Source organism: Mytilus californianus, unplaced genomic scaffold, assembly GCF_021869535.1.
Source record: "Mytilus californianus isolate M0D057914Y unplaced genomic scaffold, xbMytCali1.0.p SCAF_7, whole genome shotgun sequence".
NCBI lineage: Eukaryota > Metazoa > Mollusca > Bivalvia > Mytilida > Mytilidae > Mytilus > Mytilus californianus.
The window spans coordinates 13,469,860-13,487,325 of record NW_026262723.1 but is presented as its reverse complement, the minus strand read 5'-3'; positions in this window follow the sequence as shown (position 1 = coordinate 13,487,325).

The window sequence follows — 17,466 nt, the reverse complement described above, 5'->3', positions numbered from 1 at the left end:
TATGTCTCCACCGGGACTCGAAACCGGGACATCTGTGTTACAAGGCAGCGCGTATACCGACTGAGCTAAAGAAGTACTTCCCTAGATCAACCGCTTACGGCTGACTAAGTATCTACTAATGAAGGGAAGCAATCCCGTCACAATTGTTTACATCCTCTTCATTTAAGCTTTGGTCGATTGTTGTCTCATTGGCAATCATACCACGTACATCTACTTATCTTTATATAGTTCCAAAAAAACCGGTATAATCATAATAATAAAAAATGCGAGAATACCAATTTTATTCGTATAACAAAGAAAACCATAAAGTCCTACAAATCTCTCTGAAAATAAAACAAAAACCGAAACAAACATACGTATTCTGATGATACATAAATTACAAAAGTTTAAGTTAAAGAAATATTTTAAATCTTATATATATACCTGAACGTATCACTCCTTATGCTCCTGGTAGGTTTGTTGTCTTTACTTTTCTCACTACTTGAGTTTACTACACAATATCCAAACACAATTTATGATTATCGTTCACAAATGTAAAATTAAGTGTCTAAATTATTCATAACGAACAACAGTACGGTTTACTGTGTGCCTGTATAATCTTGATAATTCCCCACAACACTAAATGCTTGTCAATCACAGCATGATTTTACTACAGATCTCGGAAATAGTCGTCATCATCTCGTCTGCACATCTAACTTAATGTACGCGTAAAATTTCACATTTACAATGCTGCCATATGTTGTTGTGTATTTTAATGAATGTTGATGCCATCTACGACAAAAGAAGTGAAAGTGAAAAAAAGAACAAAATTGGCGACAGGTATGTTTTATACATGATTAACAAATATTTATAACTGTGGCTGTACAATGAATTTACGCTTGTTGAAATAAACGATGAAAAACCTAAGAATTAATTCAATGATCTTTAATCGTGTTCATCGAAAAATTAGAAAAATTCAAATCCTTAAACGCTGTACGAGTATAAGACATGAAATTTTATCTTTTGTGATTTAGAACAAGTTAAAATGTATAGTCAATAATCATGATAATGGGTTAAGTGTACTAAATACATGTTTTTAAGTGAACACGTGATCTATTTTCACTGCTCTTTGGTCGGGTCTAAGGGTCGGGTTGTTGTTGATACATTCCCCATTCCCACCCCCAATTTTAACAAAACTTATACATATAGTGTTAATATACTGTAACAGCAACCTAATAATACACCATTATTCTTCTTTTTATGATACTAGTCATGCTAGTAATCAGGCATTCAGTAAGAATCAATTTTAATGCATATTTTCTCCGAGGAAAGGGGGTGAAATATTCTTGTTTACGTACTGATCACTGCAGTGGCGGATTTACTTGGAGTCAGAGGGGGCCACGTGCCCCTCCCTATCGCAAGGTCAAGGTCACCAGCAAACTTTGTATTGCTATTGAATCTACTTATCCACATATAAGATATTATTTACAGCTTGATTTGACTTATACACTTGTCGTTAATCAAACCCAGGCTCCAGTCGCGGATCCAGAACTTTTTCTAAAGGGGAAAGGGGGGGGGGGGGGGGGAGCGCTGACTGACCTTCATTGAATCCCTATATAATCAACCAAATTTTTCCCATGAAAGAGGGGGCCGGACCACCCAGAGCCCCGTGGATCCGCCCGCCTATGGCAGCTTCAACATGCGTTATTTATGACAGCTTATCGTTGGGTGTGTAAATATTGACACCTGTCTGAAATGTCTCCTTGCAAAAGCTTTTATGTAAACTACATGTACATGTAATTTGAACAGCACGAATATTTCTATTGGTTTTTAAAACAATATTACAGATAAAGGATGTACTTGGGTGAAATTGAAAAAATCTAGAGTTTAAAAAGTTGATACTATTAGTCAGAAAGGAATTAGTAAAGGAACAAAATAAGCTAAAAATATTGATAGGTTAGAGAGCTCCTTTTCGAGATATTTAATCTTTAAAAAATGGCGGGAAAAGGCTGACTCTTACCTTATATTTAGTATTGGCATCATTTGGGTCTCAAATCGAAAGAAAAGAAATCTGGAGTCTGCTTAATGTTTGGTTAATGACGTTTTATGAGCTATTGAAGTCTTAAATGAATAGAAAAATGGGTGTTATGGGGCAAAATATTTTACCCTGTATCGTATAAAAAAAAACGAAGGAGTCAGAACATTTGACAAGAATTCCTCATTAAGATCATTTAACAGGTGAAATCTTCTTTCAGGAAAGAAATTATATATGCCAGTTGTTTTAGTGTTTATTGGAACACCCTTCAATAAAATGTAAAAGCGGTTTCCTAAACCCCGGCTAATTACCCACCAGGTCTGGGGGCATGCACCCAATATTAGTATCCTCATGGAAGTATTATCATTTATATTGACAGGAACTCCAACAAGTGGACTTCAATCGTTTATAGTGCGATGCCGCATTAACTATCTGTTAATTAACTCGACATGTCATATGGATGCATTGGTTTCGATCGATTTTTTGGAACCTCGTGACATTGTAATAACGGAACATACCGAAATAACCGGATGTGTACTTCATTGTCAAGGAAATGACATTTACCGACCATGTCATTAATGACATATATGTCAGTTTTTACGCAATGTTTGCCTTAAAATAAATAAAAAGGAAGAAAAGAAATCCCCGCAACTATTTTCATAAAAAAAAAAAAAAAAAAAAAAAAAATTACCCACAAGCCATAAACATTTCAGTTTAAGTTACAATCAGTTTAAAAGTTTTGTTTTATTCATGAAAGGGCCGTTGGCTTAACACGCATAACGGTTATATATACAGGCTTGAAAATCATAAAATTCTTATAAAAAGTATTAATCAGCAATTATCATCGCGCTTAACTCCTAACTTTGACAATGTTTTTTAATTTAAGTGTTTATTGAAATAATCCCCCCCTCCCCCCCCCCCCCCCCCCCCCAATAAAAAATTCAAAAGTTTATTCCAGTAGCGGCGGGAGCCGGGGGAGGTTAAAGGGTTTTGATCAGAAAAATATCAAATATTTACTATTATTTTAATTGTAGCATATCAGTTTGAAAAAATAGTTTGATTGCATCATTTACCAGAAATTAAAATTTATATTATCATACAAATATAAAACTGCATGCTTGTTTAACTTCCAGTGACAAATATTTCAGACATATGCAGAACGAATCCTCTGTCCAAATGACACAATTATGACATATTTTTCGCTAACAAATAGCTAGTTAATTGGTATATGTGCGTACCTTGCAAGGTCCTTATGCCCGTCTGACAGTTTTCAATTGACCTCGAGCTCATTTCATGGATCAGTGAAAATGCAAGTGTGTCAATTTTTAAATAAAGCATGTAATTACTATTTTTCACTGTTTTATGCACAATATATATAAATAACCCGAATAATTCAGACAATCTTTTTAATCGATATCTTTTGTTAATCACAACAAGATGTGTTATTTGCTAGATATTTATGATGCATACAATTAAAAGTGAACAGACAACACCGTGCTGTAATCAATAGTTGTGGGAAAGTCAAATGGCCAACGCTTAGTGAAAATGAAATAACAAACAACCATCAATTCTGAAATTATCTTGAACACAAAAATTCACAGCTGCAGACTCCTTCATCTCTTCTTCTACATTTGCACAAGAGAATTTTTAATAGCAGATACCCGATTTGATGCCGTACCAACCGTAGCACGACATGGGAGCCGAGATTGAACGAAAATAATTGATATATACGCTTAATATCAACGTACGTTTTATGAATCATAATCAACAGTATTGGAAGTATTTTTAGCTGCATCATGGCATTATTTTCAGTTGGATATAATACGTATTTATAGCAAACGATAGTGTGTGTACTCGATTATGCTTTCAAGTAACTGTTGCACGAATGGTTTATAAGCAGATTTAGTAGACATTACTTTATATTATATCTGATTTTGCATGCTATAAATATTATGAAAAAAGTATAACATGAATAGGTTGGAATTTTATGGGTAGGATTTTAGAAAACATGACAAAATAAGATCAATTTCAATATACACAAGCTAGTAATCTCATTTTTAAGGTATTAATGCCTCGCAGACCAGGATCAAGCTAGCAGCCACTACGCTTGCAGCCAGTTTTCAGATATGGCTTTAAACAAAAAGTTGCATCAGATTCAAACTTAGTTAACTTGAAACCGTTTTTATTAATTTATGACTACTAAATTATCTGTTTTAAGGATACAATTAAGCAGTCAAAGACACTCTGATTAAATGAATTTCAAAATTTCAGTTCGGTTTCATTAATTTAACGACAATTCATTTAATAGTGTCTTTGACTGCTTCATTTTATATATAAAACACACGATTTAGGGGTTACTAGTATATTAATAAAAAAATATTAAGTTAGAATGAATCTTATGCAATTTTTTTTGGTTTATAGACATATCTGAAAAATGGCTGCTAGCGGAGTGGCTGGTCGTTCATACGTACATTTAATTCGAATTTGAACGATCTTGGTCGAGCGGGTATTACTATATAATAGGGGCAATAAGTTTTTTTATCCTTGTCTGTCTGTACTTCCTTAAGAACGTCCCAAAATTGGTTTCCGTTCTCTAACATTAGTTTCCCTCAACCAAATGTTATGAAACTTATACACAATGCTTATTACCACAAAACACAGATCAAGTTTGAATTTTGGTGGCGTCACTTTTGCCATTCTTGAGTTATTCCCCTTTACAAATGGAAAAATTGCTGAATTTTTTGTTTCCGTTCTCTAACTTTAGTTTGCCTCACTTAAATGTTATGAAACTTATACACAATGCTTATTACCGCAAAACATAGACCAAGGTTGAATTTTGGTGGCGTCATTTTAACTGTTCTAGAGTTATGCCCCTTTACAAATGGAAAAATTGCTAATTGTTTTGTTTCCGTTCTCTAACTTTAGTTTGCCTCAACTAAACTTTATGGAACTTATACACAATGTTTATTACCACAAAACACAGACCAAGTTTGAGTATTGGTGGCGTCACTTTTGCCGTTCTAGAGTAATGCCCCTTTCAAATGGAAAAAATGTTTATTTTTTTGTTTCCGTTCTCTGACTTTAGTTTTCCTCAACCAAGTGTTATGAAACTTATACACAATGCTTATTACTACAAAACACAGATCAAGTTTGAACTTTGGTGGCGTCATTTTTTACCGTTCTAGAGTTATGCCCTTTACAAATGGAAAAATTGCTGGATTTTTTGTTTCGGTTGTCTAACTTAAGTTTGCCTCAACTAAATGTTATGAAACGTATACACAATGCTAATTACCACAAAACTTAGAGCAAGTACAAATTTGGGTAGCGTCACTTTTACAGTTCTTGAGTTGTGTCCCTTTATAACATTATATGCAAGCGGAGGCAGCATCTGTGTCCATTCCCATTTATTTAGTTTATTTTTTTAGAATGCATTTCTTTAAGGTTTGATTTTTAGCGAAAAAAAAAACAAATTCGGTGACCTTATTTAATTTTTACTGTAACGTCACCACAACTTCTATACTCTATAACGCTATTATACCATACAGTGTCGTAAAACAAACTATTGCCAATTCTCAAGCGTAGTCAATTGATGAGGAAATAGACTTACTAGTTTTTAAGGACATTTCTGTTGCCAATACAAACACGCACATTGGCAAATATGTAAATATACTGCAAGTGAAAGAAAGTTACTGTATAGACTGTAACTCCATCTTTTCTAAATTAGACAGGTTTCACATCTATTTTTAAATGTTTGTATTGTCCTAATATTATGAATCAAATATCGAGTTTGAAATTGTCCCGATTAACACAGTGTTGACAGAATGTTTCTCATGATACATATTCTAAAACTGAACTTATAGTTCGCGCAAACCTCCTCAAAATTTGTTGTATACTCAGATATCAGAATGTCTGTAAAGGTGCTCGTACTCTTTCTAAATGATATCAAAATTGCCCTATGCAGGTACAATCTTCTCATTTTATAGATATCAACGTCAGAATGACGATAACAGAAAGTATTGAGACATTCAATGCAGTTAACCCTGTAACGATATACATATAGCAGGCTTATTTATACGTAAGAGAGCTACCATTTGACTTTAATTGGGGGAAAAAGGGGGGAGGATGAAAAATGTTGTCCTGCATTTTTTTTTTTTATTGTAATCTCTGTCCTGCCTTTTTCTTTTTGTTTTCCCCTGTATTCGGTCCTGACGTTTTTTTTCTTCAAATTTCATCCCAGCCACCTCCCCCCTCCCCTAAAAATGAAATGGAAGCTTCCTTATAATATTAACGTAACGTCACACTGTCTGGTACATGTAGCAATCTTTTTTCTCTAATTCTTCGTCAATTTATCCCTTTCTGTACCCATTGTATAAAAAAAAATTAATCAACGTGTGGTTCGTTTAATCTCAGTTCTTCATTGGTTAAAATCCGATTATGACGTCGAGTTTTCTTGCTTTCCTCTGAATTTCCTATTGTGACGGCATGAAAAAAGGCGACCATGCCTGATGACGTCACATAGAAAGAACACATCTTTTTGCAGATCATTCGAAAAGAAGGAATAAATTTGCCTGCGTATTTGTTTGAAAATCATTAGAGAAACAGATTCCACCACCAAATCTCGTGTAATACGATATTTATCCACTCTCGACAGTTAAATTTTAAATATGTAAAACGCTCGGCGAGCCTCGCGTTTTAAATTTGAAAATTCAACTGTCTCTAGTGGATAAATAGTGTATCACACTCGATGCAGTGGTAGAATCTATATGTATCAACGATTTATCTATTTACAGGAAAGGAAAAGAACTTCTACCCAAGACATGATACATTTACAGGAAAGGAAAAGAAGACTTCTACTCAAGGCATGATATATTTACAGGAAAGGAAAAGAAGACTTCTACTCAAGGCATGATATATTTACAGGAAAGGAAAAGAAGACTTCAACTTAAGGCATGATCTATTACTGCTGTATAAAGACACCAAATAAAGGACAGAGCTTATTTTCTATTTAATCTGTATGGTTTGAATTATAATATTTGCTGTAAATGTTAAACAGTTGAAATTAAAACCACATTCTGCAAGATTATAAACTCACTTCAAATGTGTAAATTTTTTTCATGGTCTCCCATAGGGTGAAATTTTTTCCAAACAGGCTGGGAAATTCACCAGATTATATTGATTGATTGATTGATTTGTTGGTGTTTAACGCCACTTTCAACACTATTGATTGTGCTATTTCGTTGCGGTAATTTTTTATTGATGGGGGAAGCCGGATTGCCCGAAGAAAACCACGAACCTTCGATAGGAAAACTGACAATCATGGGCCTAGTCAATTAAGATTAGAGTCGAGCGCACCTTGCACGAGCGGAATTCGAATTCATAATCTCAGCGTTGACTGGCTAGTGATACAGTAGTTGGACTACTTGTAGCACTTGGCCATCGAGGCCCCGACAGATTAAAACATACGAGTTAATTTATAGCTATTCATAAATAAGGGGATCGGGTATGATTGTCAATGAGACATCTATTCCTCAAAGATCATTTTAAGTGGTTTTTATACGACCGCAAAAAAAATTTTTGTGGTCGTATATTGGTATGACGTTGGCGTCGTCGTCGTCGTTGTCGTTGTCGTCGTCGTCCGGCGTCGTCCGAAGACACATTGGTTTTCGCACTCTAACTTTAGTTTAAGTGAATGGATCTCTATGAAATTTTACCACAAGGTTCAATACCACAAAAGGAAGGTTGGGATGGATTTTGGGGGTTATGGTACCAATAGTAAAGGAATAAGGGGCCAAAAAGGGGCCAACAATAAGCATTTTTGTAACTTCCAGACATAACTTGTGTGTTAGTGTATGGATCTCTCTGACATTGTACCACAAGGTTCCATATCACAAAAGGAATGCTGGGATTGACTTTGGGGGTAATTGCCTCAAAATTTTAGGAATAAGGGGCCAAAAAAGGGGCAAAAAACAAGCATTTTTCTAGTTTCATGACAATAACTTGTGTGTAAGTGTATGGATCTTTCTGAAATTGTACTACAAGGTTCCATATCACAAAAGGAAAGCTGGAATTGAGTTTGGGGGTAATTGCCGAAACGTTTAGGAATTGGGGGCCAAAAAATGGACAAAAATAAGCATTTTTTTAGTTTCCAGACAATAACTTATGTTCAAGTGTATGAATCACTCTGAAATTGTACTGCTAGGTTCCATACCACAAAGGGAAAGCTGGGATTGATGATGGGGGTAATTGCCTCAATATTTTAGGAATTAGGGGCCAAAAAGGGGCCAAAAATAAGCATTTTTGTAACTTCCAGACATAACTTGTGTGTTAGTGTATGGATCTCTCTGACATTGTACCACAAGGTTCCATATCACAAAAGGAATGCTGGGATTGACTTTGGGGGTAATTGCCTCAAAATTTTAGGAATTAGGGGCCAAAAAAGGGGCAAAAAACAAGCATTTTTCTAGTTTCATGACAATAACTTGTGTGTAAGTGTATGGATCTTTCTGAAATTGTACTACAAGGTTCCATATCAAAAAAGGAAAGCTGGAATTGAGTTTGGGGGTAATTGCCGAAACGTTTAGGAATTGGGGGCCAAAAAAGGGCCAAAAATAAGCATTTTTTTAGTTTCCAGACAATAACTTATGTTCAAGTGTATGGATCTCTCTGAAATTGTACTGCTAGGTTCCATACCACAAAGGGAAGGCTGGGATTGATGATGGGGGTAATTGCCTCAATATTTTAGGAATTAGGGGCCAAAAAGGGGCAAAAAACAAGCATTTTTCTAGTTTCAGGACAATAACTTGTGTGTAAGTGTATGGATCTTTCTGAAATTGTACTACAAGGTTCCATATCACAAAAGGAAAGCTGGAATTGAGTTTGGGGGTAATTGCCGAAACGTTTAGGAATTGGGGGCCAAAAAAGGGCCAAAAATAAGCATTTTTTTAGTTTCCAGACAATAACTTATGTTCAAGTGTATGGATCTCTCTGAAATTGTACTGCTAGGTTCCATACCACAAAGGGAAGGCTGGGATTGATGATGGGGGTAATTGCCTCAATATTTTAGGAATTTGGGGCCAAAAAGGGGCCAAAAAACACATTTTTCTAGTTTCCAGACAATAACTTGTGTTCAAGTGTATGGATCTCTCTGAAATAGTACTGCAAGGTACCATACCACAAAGGGAAGGCTGGGATTGAGTTTGGGGGTGATGAATCATAAGGGGGTTCAAAAAATTTGGGGGGGGGGATTTTTTTTTTTTTTTCCTTTTTTTTTCTTTTAAAATTTTTCATTTTAAGTTGGTTATTTCTGATTTATATTTAAAAGCAAATAATAATGATATGGTAGGAGATACACACCAAACAGGATGTGTAAATTATTATATTATAAGTATTGTGCAATAGCAAGAAATTTTCAATTGCACAGTATTGCACAATAGCAAGAAATCTTCAATTGCACAGTATTGCGCAATAGCAAGAAATCTTCAATTGCACAGTATTGCGCAATAGCAAGGAATGTCCAATAGCACAATATTGCGCAATAGCAAGATATTGTCAATTGTACAGTATTGCGCAATAGCAAGATATATTTAATTGCACAGTATTGTGCAAAAGAAGATACTTCATATAAATTGCTTATTTCTTGACCAATTTCAGTGGGGTTTTATTCTTGAGTTCTTGGGGTTCTTTAATATGCTGAATCTAACCTTGTATTTAGTTTTTGGATTTTGGGCCCCGTTTTTAAATTGGTTCACATTGAGGTCCAAAGGGTCAAAAATTAAACTTTGTTTGATTTCATCAAGAATTGAATTATTGGGATTCTTTGATATGCCGAATCTAACCGTGTATTTAGATTCTTAATTTTTGGTTCCGTTTTCAAATTGGTCTACATTAAGGTCCAAAGGGTCCAAAATTAAACTTAGTTTGATTTTAACAAAAATTGAATTCTTAGGGTTCTTTGATATGCTGAATCTAACCATGTATTTAGATTTTTGATTATGGGCTCAGTTTTCAAGTTGGTCCAAATCGGGGTCCAAAATTAAACTTTGTTTGATTTCAACAAAAATTGAATATATGGGGTTCTTTGATATGCTGAATCTAACCATGTATTTAGATTTTTGACTTTTGGGCCCCGTTATCAACTTTGTCCACATTGAGGTCAAAAGGGTCCAAAATTAAACTTTGTTTGATTTCATCAAAAATTGAATTCTTGGGGTTCTTTGATATACTGAATCTAACCATGTATTTAGATTTTGGATATTGGACCATAATAGCTATAGGTGAATGTCCAATTTAAAATTTTTAAGTTCTTAGACCACATTCATTCTGTGTCAGAAACCTATGCTGTGTCAAATATTTAATCACAATCCAAATGCAAAGCTGTATCAAGCTTGAATGTTGTGTCCATACTTGCCCCAACTGTTCAGGGTTCAACCTCTGCGGTCGTATCAAGCTGCGCCCTGCGGAGCATTTTATTAACAATAAATGGCAACCTTACGGCCTTCAACATGAGAAAAACCATACTGTTTAGTCGCCTATTAAAGGCCCCGATATACATGATTACAGTTACACAAGAGTTTGTGAGGAAATTAGCCCATTTCCTATACTGTATCATCTCTATCTCTGATGTTTGTTGTTTAATTTATCAGTGTGAATGTTTCCCCAGCCAATGATTTCTTTCAATTGTGTTATCTGCTGCTGAAAATGTTTCACATTCACAACAGTGACTCTTTTCTATTCTTACAGTATCTGTTAGACGACATATTTCTCGCTGTTGTATACAACAGAATGTGCAATCATTGTGCAATGCATGAGTATTTTCTTCAAGCTTGTGAACTTATTTTGGTTATCATCTCTGTGGGAATAATTCCCCAGTCTATAGAAAACTATTTGGTTAAAATCTTTGTGAAGAAATTTCCCCAGTCTAAATATTGTTTTTGGTTATCAACTGTGTAAGGAAATTTCCCCATTCTATTGATTTCGGTATCGTTCCCATCTTTTTTGGGAAATTTCCCCAGTCTATTGATTTATTTTTGATTATGAAATTTTAGTGATTTCGTTTTCGTTATCATCTTTTTTGGGAAATTTCCCCAGACTTTTGATTTCTTTTTGGTTATCAACTTTGTAGGGAAATTTCCCCATTTTAGTGATTTCGTTTTCGTTATCATCTTTTTAGGGAAATTTCCCCATTCTATTGATTTCTTGTTGGTTATCATCTTTTTGGGGAGATTTCCTCATTCTATTGACTTCTTGTTGGTTATCGTCTTTTTGGGGAAATTTCCTCATTCTATTGATTTCTTGTTGGTTATCATCTTTTTGGGGAGATTTCCCCACTCTATTGACTTCTTGTTGGTTATCGTCTTTTTTGGGGAAATTTTACCATTCTATTGATTTCTTTTTAGTTTTCATCATTTTGGGGAGATTTTATCATTCTATTGATTTCTTTTTCGTAAACATCGTTTTAGGGAAACTTCCCCATTCTATTGATTTGTTGTTGGTCATCATCTTTTGGGGAAATTTCCCAAATTATTGATATCTGATTGGTTATCAACTTTATGGGGAAATTTCCCCAATACTTGTTAACAAATAATTTCTACGTTTCTTGTATATGTAAAGTAAAACGTGTTTATTTCTTGAGATTGTTCTCCAAGTTTTGTTGTGTAGTGTTATTTGATACCATCATCAAATATATGTGTTACAATCATGCCAGTTAAATGTGTGTTGGAATATTTTGTTCACACAAATAGAAAACATTGAAAAAAGAGAATAAAATAGAAATTCTCTTTTTCAAATAGATTGCGTTATATGTATTTCTTTTTGTTTGCGCAAAGGTCCAACGATGAAAATATGTCTTAATTGTCTACAGCATATGTGTTGATGGTCGAATTCGGCGATCTTGAACGTATCATTGATGTCAAACGGACTTCGTCCTTACAAAATATGGTCTTCATGGCACGCACAAAACGTTTATTAAATGCACAGTACAAAAGAAAATTCATTGAAAGATTACACAAGAGTAATAAATTGCTTGACAAACGTAATTTTCTGTACGTGTTAAACGAAGTCTTAAAAAATTGGACAAAGTCGACGATGGTCGATGGCACAATAGCTATAATGGAGACAAGGACAATACTAATGAGAGTAATAGTAAATCTACGCTGATCTCTTTGCCAGTCTTTTTCTCTGTTATTCCTAATATGAAGTTCCTCTCTCGTAGACTTTGCATTTCGTAGAGCACATATCAGATAAACATTACAGAACATTAAGATTAATAACGGTGCAATATGAATAATAACTATACAAGTGATGTTATAAATTCGGTAATAAGTAATCGATGCTCTGAAACTTGTTTTTGTCAAGGAAAATATATCTCCATTTCCATTGACTGTGTAACAGTAAAATCTGGGTACTGATACAAGCAATGTGAAACATAGTATAAGAACTATACGCACTCTAGCTCTCTTACGACTGCAATAGCCACGAGCAAAAAGAGGAGCTTTTACGTAAATAAATCTATCAATAGTAACTCCGACTGTCAGCCAAACACTAGCTGCCATGAAGAAATTAGCAAGAGGGAAAAATACGTAAGCATTGAAAACCTGCCAGACGTACATGGTTGATTTTCCGGAAATAGTCATGTGAACTAAGGATAAAGTTAAGGCAAACATGTCTGTCAATGCTAAAGTTTTGAGATACAAGTAAGGAGAATCGGTTAGTCTTCCTTTGAAAAGAACAATAAGATTCATTATATTTCCACATATTCCAAATGCGCATAAAATAGGTCCTATATATATATTTAATATCATTGATGCTATTCCTTGGCTGGTGGTTGTTCTGTTTAAATTGATATGTTGTACTGTTGATGATAGGTTTCCATACAATTCATTGAAGATAATACTCTGATTCATTATACCTGGTGATAGGTATACAAATGTCTATGTTTTTGTAATGTGATTCATTCTTGTCTAATCTGCAAAATACAATAAATTCACATATATTTGTTCTTTTTTTATATTAAAAATTTGAATACATGTAGAGTTATTAAAAAAAAGTTTTACTTAGTATAAGTACCAGAGTTTATTTTTAATTATCTGTGTTGATATTTGACCGCTAACATATTGAAATGTATGACTCATGTACATGTAAGTATTATTTTAATCCAAAAAATTAAAAACAAAAAACAACAAAACGGTGTAGCGAGTTATTCAATAGAATTAAATATTTGAACTAATGAAAACTTATTTTGGACGGTAAAATTTTCAAACAAGGTCAGTTTAAATACTTAAATCCATATCTCACAGACAAATCAAAACAACAGTTTCCCTCTTAAAACAGTCATTGTAACTGAGATCGGGAGACATTGACTTAGATTTATAAATTCAACTTGAGAATACGTTTTTGTGTTTTATTTGATTTGATTTTTTTTCACAAATCGTGTCAGTGTTTAATGGCAATAAAATATTGAGTTGATTTGAATTGTAAGTATCATGGAAGACACACATTCGATTATCAATTATATTGTTTACGTTACAGGTGCAATGATATAGGGTAAACTGTATCATTTTATGGTTTACACGATCTTCATCTCACATAGAGCTTTTCACGATGTATGCGAGCACTATACGGAATAATATTTTTATTTAGTTGATAATGGTTTAATAATTTCATGTACACAAATGTATACAGGGCTGAGCTGCAGGAAATATAGGTATTTGGCAGTGTTTAGGAATAAATTGAAACCTTGCACAGTTTTCAAAAGAGAGGCGAAAGATACCAAAGTGACATTCAAACTCATAAGTCGAAAATAAACTTTCAACCTGTACAGAAATGTTTTCAAAAACGACATCGGTTTTAAATTACCAAAATGAAAGCGAAAACTATAGCAGAAGTACATGTAGAGTGAAGTACGGTGCACTAATAAGTTTTTCTGTGGACTGATATTAAGTTGAATATAAGTGTGTCAACAAACTTCTGATAAAAATAATGGAAACGTATAACCTTGCGTGTAACGTAGTATCCTGGTCGTGAAATGTGTCGCACATGTACGAAACACTTCCTTTGAAGAACTCTGAACTATACGTAAAGATAGAGGTATCGGTCGCGTTTTATCTCGGTTTTCTTGGAGAACATTTAATAGAAAACTTACATTGTAAATACTGTTTTTCAAGGTACCTTCAAATCTTTTTAAATTCATGACAATCTATCTTATTTTACTGTCTTAATACGATAATGTTAGATCGTTGTAGCAAATACTAACGTACATGCGTATCAGGACGAGGAAATGTTAATGTACAAAATATACCATGATTTGTAGTAGACCAAGACACTAAACCATACCAGTTCACACGGTGTCAAACTTGTGCAAAATTACAATTTGTACACTTCATTTCCGCAAAATAATATTGAACGGGAAAAAATGAAGAAGCATGCTTACCTGAGCAGAAAACAATATATATGTGCAAATTGTAAATTATTTGTGTGCCAAAAAGAAGACAGTCAATATTTATCCTCATTTTTAAGAAAGGAATGCATGCTATTTAAAGAGTGAAAGTTGAATAGTGCATACAAACAGATTATCTGACAAATATAGTTCTCATTCACAAAACATTTTGGCGAAGGCGTACACTTGTTTATTTAATTATTAATAACAGTGACTGTTAATTATTGACCTTTTCAATGATACTAATACCACAGGGAAATCTTGGTAGATCTGGTTAAAATAACAGACATAGTACTTCATTGTAAAATCACGTTATTGACTTGTTTATAGTTGAATTTACTTGAGGCATCACTAATCAAACCAAAAGATACAAGTCATGGTTCTTATCAGTCAAAGGAGAATTGAATTAACTGTATTTTTTAGAGTTTTAGACGATTTGATAATAGGAGAAACATGCGAGATAAATGGTTTTATAGTATTGGTGAAAAAGCAATGCTCTTTTAAGATTCAGAAATATGGTCCCTTATATCTCATTACTTTTTAATGAAGTGTGCCATCAAATGTTTGATGTCCTTGTATTATAGAATAGAGACGAAATATACAAAAGGGATAGTCAAACTCATAAGTCAAAAACAATGCTGATAATGCCATGGCCGAAAAACGACCAAAAGACAAACAACAGTAAAAATATAATGTAGATGACAGGACTGAATACATATGCAAATCGTTTGGAGGCCAGCTGAAGCCCAAATCCAGGGAGGGGTTTTCTCGAAGACCCATTGGTGGCCTTGTGTTTTTACTGCTCTTTGGTCGGGTTGTCTCTTTGACACATTCCCCGTTTCCATTATCTATTCCAAAATCTAACAAATGACAATAAAACCCCAAGAAATGATTAAGATAATATACAAAAACCAACTCTATTAAATCTAGGGGAGCTGATAACTATGATGGACACTTACGACGTATTAACAGTAACCAAAACCCAAGTTTCTCACTACAATTCTTTAGAGAAACCTGGGTCATCATATTAAAAACGGTTATAAGGCACAATAAATATCATGATTGGGTTCATAATTTCTCAAAACAGATATAACAGATCTTGTGAAATAATAACTTTTGTGTTCAGGTGCGGCTCATATCTACAATTGTGAGAAAAGGCCTCAGAATAACGATAAACGCTATAGTTTTTGCACCATCTTTTTCATTGTAAATTGGTAAAAGGAGAAAGGCAATTTTGTCAGACACAATTTAAATATGTTATTTTTGATAGCTGACCGACATATTCTTGTGCAAAGAACTAAAGCTAAGGATAATTATCGATTTGATCCTTTCATAAATACACTTTGATGTTTTAATTCAACGGCCTAAAATGTGGTTTTATCCTATCTGTCCCTTTATATGGATATATTGACTCTATCTCTAACGTAGAGACATGTATAGTTTTATCGATGTCAATCTTTAAAAAAGAAATATTCAGTGTAGTTTTATACAGTCAGCTCTTAATATTACAAGAAACAGTGTAGTTAATAACTAACTGTGTTTACCTTCTTTAAATAAAGAATTTATTATTATTTATTATTATTATTATTATTATTATTATTATTATTATTATTATTATTATTATTAAAATACAGTCAACACTTGATATCACGAGAAACAGGGTAGTTTTATACAGTCGACTCTTTTAATATCACGAGAAACAATGTAATTTTATACAGTCAACTCTGAATAACACAAGAAACAGGGTAGTTTTATACATTCAAGTATTAATATCACGAGAAACAGTGTAGTTTTATACAGTCAACTCTGAATACCACAAGAAACAGTGTAGTTAATTTACCTTCTTTAAATAAAGAATTTATTATTTATTATTATTATTATTATTATTATTATTATTATTATTATTATTATTATTATTAAAATACAGTCAACACTTGATATCACGAGAAACAGGGTAGTTTTATACAGTCGACTCTTTTAATATCACGAGAAACAATGTAATTTTATACAGTCAACTCTGAATAACACAAGAAACAGGGTAGTTTTATACAGTCAAGTAATAATATCACGAGAAACAAGATAGTTTTATACAGTCAACTCTCAATATCACAAGAAACAGTGTAGTTAATTTACCTTCTTTAAATAAAGAATTTATTATTTATTATTATTATTATTATTATTATTATTATTATTATTATACAATAAACTCTTAACATCACGAGAAACAGTGTAGTTTTATACAGTCAACACTTAATACCACTAGAAACAGTGTAGTTATATACAATCATCTCTTAATACCACTAGCAACAGTAGTTTTATAAAGTCAACTCTTAATATCACGAGAGACAGTGTAGGTTTATACAATCAACTCTTAATATTACCAGAAAAAGTGTAGTTTATATAGTCAAGTCTTAATATCACGAGAAACAGTTTAGTTTTATATAGTTAAGTCTTAATACTACGAGAAAATATGATGAAATTGTTAAAACATTGAAAAGGGTATATAAACTACTAGATTACACAAAGGGTATACTAAGTGAATCGAATTATCAAGTCTATTTTAAAAATTCGCATAAATCAAATGATTAAGTGCAATATTTAATATCGGTACTCTTTGATTATTCATTTTACATTGTTGTGCGAAGCTGTTTAAATTCAGTTCTGGAAGACAATAACACACGCCTGACAGTTCGAAAAGTCAATTACGGGCTATGAACAAGACTTGAAGCATACCACAATGTTTGTATTGTGACGTATAAAAAAAGGTATGTTACGTTCGTTACTCAGAGGCTTTACCATAAGGCAAATCAGACATTCAATAGTTTTGGCTGTTGTGTGTATGACCTTTTAATTTGTATGCTCCCAAACGTTCATATAATTAGAGTTCAAGTTTTGGCCTCGAACAGACCTGGTAATTATTATTACAAAAGCAGTATCATACTTTTATCTACCACTGGGTCGTTGCCGTTACTGATCGGACTAGCTTAGGGAAGCAGTCGCTCAGTAGTCAGTGCTTTGG